Source organism: Pinus tabuliformis, chromosome 5_2 (assembly GCF_031772625.1).
Source record: "Pinus tabuliformis cultivar Carrire ecotype Pingquan chromosome 5_2, CPIR1, whole genome shotgun sequence".
NCBI lineage: Eukaryota > Viridiplantae > Streptophyta > Pinopsida > Pinales > Pinaceae > Pinus > Pinus tabuliformis.
In genome coordinates, this window is record NC_142306.1 from 259,564,276 (window position 1) to 259,575,006 (window position 10,731).

At 35.1% G+C, this 10,731-nt stretch overlaps 1 pseudogene; it reads left to right on the forward strand.

Annotated features, from left to right (window-relative positions):
- LOC149158499 (uncharacterized) overlaps window positions 1-9,386 on the forward strand; it is a 67,570-nt pseudogene extending 58,184 nt beyond the window's left edge.
- Window positions 9,387-10,731: the final 1,345 nt, after the last annotated feature.

Sequence of the window (10,731 nt, forward strand, 5' to 3'; positions counted from 1 at the left end):
TCAATTGACCAAGCAAATCATCAATTCTTGGGAGTGGATAACGATTCTTTACCGGGTTTTTGTTTAATGCACGGGAATCCACACACATGTGTGAAGTCCCGTCCTTCTTTGGCACCAAGACAATGGGCGAACCACATGGAAAAGTAGATGGGCATATGATACCTTTGTTCAACAATTATTGAATTTTCTTATTGATTTCCATGCTCTCAATAATTGATATGTGATACATGCCAATGTTTGGAAGTGGAACATCCTGCTGCATATCTTGAGACTAGTAAATGCATATCCTGAGTAAAGATTCATAATCAATATCATTCCTTTTCTTGATCACGACAAGCACAAAATTTTTACTTGCATTTACTAGTCCCTTAATCTGCCCTACATTAACCAAATAAATGTTCAACTTTTTGTGATGGGCTCTCACAATGTACTCCACCCCATTCTTGAGAAATAAATATTTGTTTTCATGGAGATAAAATACCGCTTTCCTGTCATACAAATAACGACTACCCAAAATGGTTTCTAAGATGTCAAGTGGAACTACATCTAACTCAACTTCATCAATGAACTTTTCAGTAATGACGAACTTGAATAAACACTTCCTTGTAACCTGTAAGTTTGTATTATTGATTATCCAACCCAATGGATATGGCTTATGACGAGGTACGGTTTCAAGGTTGAGCTTTTTGACCAAGTATTATGAAATTAAGTTTGATTGTGACCCACTATCAAATAATGCATCAATATTTGTATGATTTGAAATTACCCTTACATTAAACAACTCTATTCTTGATTCTTCATTTGGAGTGTTTCTTTGACTATTTGAGGAACTAATGCTTGCAATAGCTTCTTTCCCTTTTGTGACCATGGCTGAAATCTTGGTCTCATCACTAGAATCTGATCCAAGACCATGTTGTGTGGTAGCGGTCATCTTTTGTTTTCCATTTTTGTTTTGTTTCTTAGGCCTTAGTTTGGGATGTAATTTCCAACAATGGGCTTCATCATGCCCAACTTTGGAACATTGTTGGCATATGGTTTTCTCCCCTTCTTTCTTCACACTTGCATTCTTCTTTCCCTTCAATTTCCCCCCTTCTCTTTCTCCTTACCCTTGAAAGGCTTCTTCTTACTACCATCTTATTGAATGTTCTTTCCCCTTGATTCAAGGTGCATGGATTGTACACATACCTCATCCAAATTGTTTGGATTGAACATAAGGATACTATGTCTCAAATAGGAATGTAAACCCCCAATATATTTCAACAGTGTATCTTGGGAATCCAAATTTAATCCTAACAACAAAGCCCTCTTTCTAAACTCCTGGGTATATTCTTAGATTGTTTGACCTTTAAGCTACCTAAAATTCTGCCAACTCATAATGGATTTTTGCATATAGGCTAAAGCATAAAACTATCTTTTAATTGCAGAAACAAATTCAACCCAAGAAATGGATATCTTACCATGAATTCACATTTCCTCTTGAGTCTTTGCTTCCCACCAGACTAATGCTGATCCTTCTAGCCTCAATGAAGCCAACTGGATATTTATGTCATCTCCTTGAAGCTTATGAATTCTGTAGTATACCTCCAATTGTTGAATCCAATTGTCTAACTTTTTTGCATTCACTTCACCATTATACATGGGAAGTTCAAATTTAATGTCCAATTTGAGTAAGGGAGTTTTCCCTTTTGGGGTTTGGGAATTAGTATGGATAGTTTTGGTGGTGGAAGTGGAAGATGTTTGAGATGTTTAGGATGATGAAGATGATGAAGATGGTGGAGATGGAGGTGGATTTCCTCCATTACCCTTGGAATCCTTGTTATCATTTTTTTTGTATCCTGAGCTTCCTTCTCCATGTGGAGGTTTAGAATTCTATCCAACCATTCTAGTATTCCTCTCTTCATAGAGGACTTTAACCATCTCAGTTAAAGTGTAGAAAACTTTCTTTAATTCTTCCTCTTCTGAAGAAGGACCTTCAGGCCCTCTTTCCCCAAACATAATGGTTGTGGATTAAAGCTCAGAAACTCATACTGCTCGTACCTCTTCAATCTCAATTGAAGGTAAAACTTGAGGTGTTTCAAGTGCCGCTAGAATTGGAACTTTGGGTGGTCGATATTTTGGCCTTGTGTCTCTCCTTCTTCTGGGCATTACCTCAGGAGTTGCAACCAACAATTTCCCTTATCCTCTTTACAACTTTAACCTTGTAAGCATCATGATTTTGCAACCATTAAAACCCTACTTTGCACAAAAATCAAACAAATAAACCTTTGCTCTAATACAAACTTGATCTGTTATTGAATGTTAGTTTTGCTGTGCTAATTTCAATTACAGATTTATAACAAGTGCTTGTTCATTGCTTCCCGTGCATAGGTTTCCTTAGTTTGTTCTGTGATTGTAAACAGGTAAATTACATCAAGTTTTATCTATCATTCATGAGAAAATTAGCTTAAAAGACAAGTACTAAAAAACAACAATAAAAATTACAACAAACCATCAATTGAACACTTTAACATGATATTTTGATGAAGGAGTTCACCCTCCTAGGCTAAATCTCCTTGGTCCAGCTTCCATGGCTTGGGCCTCTGTATTAACTCAATATGGCAAAAATGATGTTTACAAAGCTCTACTTCTCCTGATACCTACACCGATGTGTTCAAAATGTCCAAATTAGCTAGGAACACCTTTTACTGAGCTCAATTTGGTCGAAAAATGCTCCAGTTAGGCTCAAACAATTTTTCCCTAAAAATCTCCCCTAAATTTGGAAAACTTCAATGAATCTCACTCAAATTGGGGGCGGTTCCAGATTTGGTGGAATCTTCCAAAATCTCTGCCAACTGTAAAGCACATTTAATTAGTGCTTAGGCACAATTAATTAGAACTTAAGTGCAGTTAATTAGTGCTTAAGCACAGTTAATTAGTGCTACTCACCGTTTAATATTAAGTGCCTTTAATTAAGGGATAACCTTTATTAATTAGGCTAATAAAAATTTACTATTGGATTAGTGGCCGACTATTTCATAATCACTGGCAGTTTAGGTAGAGGTCACATGCTATATTAACCATCGTAGTCGTGGTCTGTTAGCATTGTCCACTAGACAACTGACTTCCACTGTAATCGTCAGAGTAATGCATTCACATGGATGAGGTAACTGTCGGGGACATGGTTTTATGTTGGAGCCGCCAGATTACTAACCATTTGGTGTTAACTATGGTGCATTCACATGGGGAGGGATGGCCTGCGAGTTGGCTCCCCCCCTAACCACCAACCCTCAACACAATACACGTTAAATGTATGTGGAGCACTATAGTGGTAAGCAACAACTGGTAGCGGAGGTGGTAGAGAGCTTTGGTCTGTGGATAGGAGGTTACGTGGTCGAACCATGACACCTCCATAAAATTTTGTTACACTTTGCCAAGCCTGACCCTTGTGGAGGGACACGTGGCGGCCTCTAGGCTTGCCACTTGTCCCCTCCTCATTGGTCCAATTCAAACCACTAATAACCTGCCACATCATGAATCTAAAACCAAATAAAAACTTGACACTTGTCGAAGCATGTTTGAATGTTGACTGTAAGTTGAATTTACATAGTCACTTGCCACATTAGCAGTATGGACTGATGACTGTGTAGTGACTGTGCATTTTTTTTTTTAAATTTTGCCTGTTTAGCAAAGTGAACAAAACTTAATAACTTCCTCATATGAACTCGGTTTTTAGTGAAACAAGTTGCATTAGGATCATTTTTTGGAGACTGGTGTGGTCATTTAGGTTTATAGCCATTGTGGGAACTTTGATATTTTAGTTAAATACTGAGTGCCTGATCAGTTATGACCATTAGTAACTCTTTCTTTGGATCTAGTGCTGAAAAGTTTGATGATGTTGTTGGTGCCATCCTTAGCAAGTAAATGTGACAAAAAAGCTCCAATGAGACGTCAGGTAATGCTTTGACTATAGATACAAGGGGAAGAAAAATGGAAAGAGGAAGGAGCCCAAGAAATCACAGTAAGTCAAGAAAAGGAAAATCCAAATCCAGATCAAAGATAGTGTGCTAGAAATGTGGGAATAAAGGAAACTTGATGAAAGACTGTAAATCTCGGAAGGGGAAAGAAGGAGATGGAAAACAAGAGAACAATCATGAAGCGAATGTGACAGGTGATGTGTTGCAAGATGCTTTGATTCCTTAATTACAGAATATTATTGATTCCTGGGTGGTAGTTTCAGGGGCCTCATTCCATGCCACACCTGATAGGAAACATTTTCATGACTATGTTTAAGGAGATTTTGGACAGGTTCGTTTGGGTGATGATAAACCCTATAAAATCATTGGAATTCGTAAGGCTTTTATAAAGCAATAGAATGGAAACCAATGGATATTTAATGAGGTAAGACATGTTCTGGATCAGAAGAAAACCTGGATTTATTGTATTCGAAATAAATATGATGTATTTGATACTTTCAAGAAATGGAAATATTTGGTTGAGAATGAGATAGGAAAGAAGTTGAAGTGTCTCAGATCAAACAATGGAGGTGAATAATGAAACAAAGAGTTTAATAACTACTGTTCAGACCATGGATCCGCAAAGAGAAGATAGTTTAGGAACAACACAAGAAAATGGTGTGTTAAAAAGAATGAACAAGACAATCATGGAGTGTGCAAGGTGCATGAGATTGCAGGTGAGATTGCCCTTACAATTTTGGGCAGATGCTAAAGATACTATTATTTCTCTAATAAACAGAGGGCCTTCAAGTTCCTTGGATGGTGGTACTCTAGAGGAGGCATGGATATGTAAAAAGGTAAACTACTCATTTTTAAAGACTTTTGGTTGTGAAGCCTTTGTCACATCAATAATGAAAATAGAACAAAGCTTGAGGAAAAGTCAAATAAATGTACCTTTATTGCATATGGTGTAAACTATTTTGGTTATCAATTATATGATTATGAAAACCAAAAAATCATTAGGAGTAGAGTTGTCATATTCAATGAAAAGGTCTTGTATAAGGATTAAATGCAAGGAAAGAAACATGAAAAAGAAAACAAAGAATACGCAATGCTTGATGAGATCACAGAAAAAGTAAAGGTGTTTGAAAATCATAATGATCAACAACCACAAAAAAAAAAAACCACAACAGTAACAAGCACCTCAAACACCTGAAAGTGGTGTTAGAAGATCTACCAGGATAAGTAGACCCCCTGAAAGATGCTCTCCTTCATTATATTATGTATTTGTTACTGATTTTGGTAAACTGAAAATATATGAAGAAGCAATGCAGGTAGAAACTTGGAAAAAGTGGGAGCAAGCCATGGAAGAAAAGATGGAATCCTTGACACATAACCAGACTTGGGACTTAGTCAAGTTGCTTGTAGGTAAAACAACATTTCAGAATAAATGGGTTTACAGGTTGAAGGAAGAAGATGGAGGTAAACAAAGGTATAAGGCTAGAATTTTGGTGAAGGGGTTTGCACAAAAGAAAGGATTAGACTTTAATGAAATTTTTTTCTCCTATTGTTAAAATGAGTTCAATAAGAACTATTTTAAGTCTAGTTGTAGTAAAATATTTTCATCTTGAGTAGTTAGATGTAAAGACATCCTTTCTCCATGGGGCTTTGGAGGAAGAAATATATATGCAACAACCACAAAGGTATGATGTCAAAGGGAAGAAAAATTTGAAGTGAAAATTGAAGAAGAGCTTGTATGGCTTAAAACAAGCTCCAAGGCAGTGGTATCTAAAATTTGACAGGTTTATATCTGAACAAGGTTCTAGTATGTCACTCTGACCATTGTGTTTATCTTAAAAATAAAAATGATGGTAGCTATAATATATTGCTATTGTATGTATATGACATGATTTTTGTAGTGTATAACATGCAGGAAATAAATGTTCTCAAAGGAAAACTAGTAAATTCATTTGAAATGAAGGATTTGGTGCTGCAAAGCAAATCCTTAATATGAGAATAACTAGAGAAAGGAAAAATCACAAATTAACATTGTTTCAGAGTGAGTACATAGAAAAGGTGTTGGAAAGATTTAATATTCAGAATGAAAAACCAGTTAGTACACATTTGGATATCCATTTCAAGCTAAGTAAGGAGATGTTTCCTAAGACTCAGGAATAGATTGATTATATGTGTAAATTTTGATATGCAACAAATGTTGGAAGCTTAATGTATGCAATGGTCTGCATAAGGCCTGATATTTCACATGTAGTAGGAGTTGTAAGTAGGTATATGAACAATCCAAGAAAAGAGCATTGGATGGAAGTCAAGTGGATTCTCAGGTATTTGAGAGATACCACAAATAAAGAATTAATCAAACATTACTCTACATGGATTTGTTAATGAAAATATGGCAGGTGACAGAGATAATAGGAGGAGCACCACATGATATGTGTTTACTGTAGGTGGAACAATGATCAATTGGGTTTCAAAATTTCAAAAAAAAATTGCACTTTCAACAATGGAAGAAAATTATGTTGTTGCTACAAAGGCTAGTAAAGAAATGATTTGGTTACAAAGGTTCATGGATGGATTGGGAAAGAAACATGAGATGGGCAGGTTATACAGTGATAGCCAAAGTGCCATTCATCTTGCAAAGAACTCAACATTTCATTCCAAGATTAAACATATACAACTCAAGTACCATTTCATACGGTCAGTTTTGGAAGATGGACAGTTGAAGCTAGAAAAGATACACACTAGCCAAAATCCTACATATATATGTTAACAAAAGTTGTAACCAGGAAGAAATTGAGATTATGCTTAGTTTCAATTAGTATTCAAGAATGATGATGAAGATGAGAAATAAACAGGTCCAAAGTGGAGACATTGTCCAAAAGGTGAATCAATTGATATAATTAGTCTCCAAGTGGAAGATTGTTGGATTTGGAGCCTCATTATCTTCCTAATTTAGAGGTCTTATTTTAGCTACGTTTGGATACCAATCCTTGATGTGGGGGTGTGGAGGGACTTTCCCCCCCACTATTTCTTCCTGGGGGGTCCACAGGGGGTGGATGCATGTTTGGACTCCTAATTTTTCATGTTACTTCTACAATCACATGCATGTTTGGGTATTATTATTCTAAGCGATAAAGAGAGAGGATATGTGTGAGAGAGAAGAGGAAATTACAACAGATCTGCTGTAGGTTGTATCTCTTCATTCTGCTAGATAATATGAAAGGAAGGGCTGGTTGTTTCTCTATGGACGTAGCCCAAATTGTGTGAATCACGTATATATGTGTCTCTCTCATTCTGTGCATTTATGTATTTGTGGTTTCACAAAATTTTGTGTAATTCATTGCTCCGCTAATTAATTTCTAACATTTATATGACCATTTGACAAAAAGGGACTTGGTTATACATGTGAATCTTGATGAAAAAATATACAAGCTCCAAATCCCCAAACAATAAAATTGAATAAAAGGAGGAAAGAATAGTCATTGTCCTTTAAAGGCTAAACCATAACAAAATCCATAAGAATATTGCAAGTGTTACCTTTTCAAGCAATTATGCTAATGTCCACAAGGAATCTTCTCTTTATTCAGGTAATAGTGAGAATCAACCAAGGATTAAACCTCCTCTAAGGCAAAGAAATTTCAGGAAACCATCAAGGGAAGTCTTCTCATCTAGGTATCAAACCATATTATTTGGACACTTGTTTTCATGTACTAATTTTAGGCATAAGGCAAGAGATTGTAGGGCTTATACCAAGAGTGATTAAAGCAAATAAGTCGTTACTAGTCTTCTAGAAATCAATTTACAATCTATAAAGGAAGAGGTCCTATTGGCTACAACATAATTTATGATTCATTTGATCCATTTTTCATGTAAAATATAAAATGCTATAAATGTTATAGTCTTGGACACATAGCACGTGATTATAGAAGTAACATGATATAGACTCCTAAGCAAGTCAAAGAAAACATTATTTCTACTAGGAACAATAAAAATTCCACCACAGTTTGGAGAAGAAAACAAGAAGAGTCAAATATAGAAGAACATGACTTGGTATTAAATGCTCAATGAACAAATTTTTAAATCATCTTCAAGATTGATTGCTCTAAAGAAACTATGAGTGGGCTATTGAAAGTTGTAAAGAAGTATAGAAGCAAGAAAAATTCTTGTGAAGATCATCGAAGACTTGATTGAAGCCACTACAAAATTGCGGAGACAAGTACAAGAAAAAGACATCTAGCTAAAGGATAAATAATGCTTTCTCTCAAAGAGGATCATTATTTCTGATAATATGATGTTTAGGGATAGGGATCAATGATTATCTCCATTTCAGGAAGATTGATTCAAAAGCAAAATACTAGTACTGACTTTGTGGGATTGTTAGTAAAAATAAGCACGAAATAAATTTTTTATGGATACAATAACCAGTGTTAAAACTATGTTCTGGATAATTATGCTTCTTATAGTTCTCTTATTTTCACCTTCTTATATTTTCCCACAGGTTTGTGCACATTGATACCAAGGTAGTTCTTCCGATGAATCACAAGGTATTGTGTCTTATGGTATCGTTAAAAGATCTACTCTATTTTATTCGAAGTATAGATTTGGAATAGAATAATGTGATGTCAGGGAATGCACCATTCTCTTTTGAAAGTTTTCATAAGGTTGTGTCTGCCATCAGATAGTAGCTATAGAAAGGTAGTCAAATTACTCACTCCCCTTCACAAAAAATAAACACAAATATTGCAATTTTTCAACACTAATGATAGTGGAGGCCATCAAATGCTAAAGTTGCTAATTTTTAAGAAGAGTATTTAGATAGGCTCAAGAGAGAAGATATTAACTGGTCTAAATTTGCTAGAAGATCTAAAAGTTTCGATAAGCATAATTTTTGGTTCATATGATGTTGGGGCTCCAATTGAGTTAATATCCATGTATAATTTAGAAAGTAAAAAATCACACTTCATGAAACATTTTGGACTTAGTCACCATACATGGGGGGACATTAAATATATAGGTGATTGGATGAGATATACAATTGAAGACATCAAAGTTGCTTGGTTGGATCAACTTCTTGTCAATGTTTCAGATTGGCTAAACATAAGACTAGGGATGGATCATCTAGAAAGTGCATTTCATATCAATAATAGTTGGGGTGAGAACTCATATGATAACATGAGTACCTTAGAACCTAAATTTGTTTCGATAAGTGATGATGAGGGCGAGGTATCTCTTATAGATTTTTGATCAAAACAGATGACTTGGATAAATCTATTTTCCATTTTGTTGTCATTTTCTATGTACTATCCTATATTACTCTATAAATTTGCATTGCAAGTCTTGAGAAGAAGTGGCTGTTAGATAAATTTGAGATGCATGGAAAAGAAAAAAGGGGTTTTGGTATTCATTATTACCTGTATCATACTTATCAAATATATTTAAGCAAAGAATTATGTAAACAATACTTTGTGTTGCTCCCAAGAAGAGATAAATTTTGGATAGAGACCTGCAACACAAATGTAAACAATGAAATTGAGGTCAATTTGTTTGCCACCGAGTAGTTTGGTTGTGCCTGCTACATTGTCCCTTCTATTATAGAGGCCTTTGTACATGTTTATATTATTAGCTTTTAGTTATTGGCTAGTAGGTTCTTGTCTAAATGTGGCTACTAAGAAAATGATCATTGAACATGTTGTTTATAGTGACGCTGATAGTAAAAATGTTGATGACCCTAGCATGAATCTAGATGACAATATAAGGATAAAAATTTGAAGCATAAGCCCAAGAGGAGCTCGAGAAGATTATAATGACACAAATTTAAAAGGAGATAATACAAATAGGGGGAGCACATTGTAAAGATGAAATCAAAGGGAGAGATAGCCGGAAGAACCCCATATGCCATTGATGTCAAAGGGGGAGAGAAAGATAAAGAAGCATGATGACATGGGGAGAATTATTATCAGTGGAGTTATTATAGGTGTGTTTCCATTGATGACATGGGTATATTGTTGATATTTTGTCATTAATTTCAAATCAATGGAGCTATGGTCATAGCCAAACATGGTCAAATTTAGATGGTTGAGAAGTTTCCATTGAGGACAACACTGAGAAGAATCATCCTTGATCTTACTTGAAGCATTGGTATAAGAGCTTCAGATATAACACATTAATGAAATATCACTACATTTTTCATACAAGGGAATCAATTCAAGACTATTACAGAGTAGTATTCATTATGGTGATTGTATGGGAAGTAGTTAAAGAAGATAATATCCCCTAATCCCCATATGATATTATGATGAAGTTTGAAAATCCTAGAACATGTGATTTACGATTCACTGAAGACAAGAAACATATGTATACAGATTTAGAATTAGATTCTTAGATATGTACTACAAATATCTTGATTTTTGGAAGTTACCAAAGCTGACGAGAGACTGGTGCGGAATTCACATTAACTATACAAGCCTTAATGTCAATGAAATTTTTACTACAGTACCATTCAAGAGAGGATATTTCCACCTCTTCTTGGTATATAGAAGAAAGAACTATAACTTTTCCACAAGCAATGGATTATCGAAATTGCTGCATTGAAACAATCGAAGGCAAGGGATTTGGATACTTCAATAATTCAAGGAAAATTACAACATAAATTTTCAACCCAACTACAAACCCTAAGTGAAACCAAGGATGATGAAGCCACAAGTTAAATGGAGAAGGAAAGAACAAGAAAAACCATTTGGGAAAGCGTAAGAGATATGGACACAAGTAAAATCTAGGAGGAACA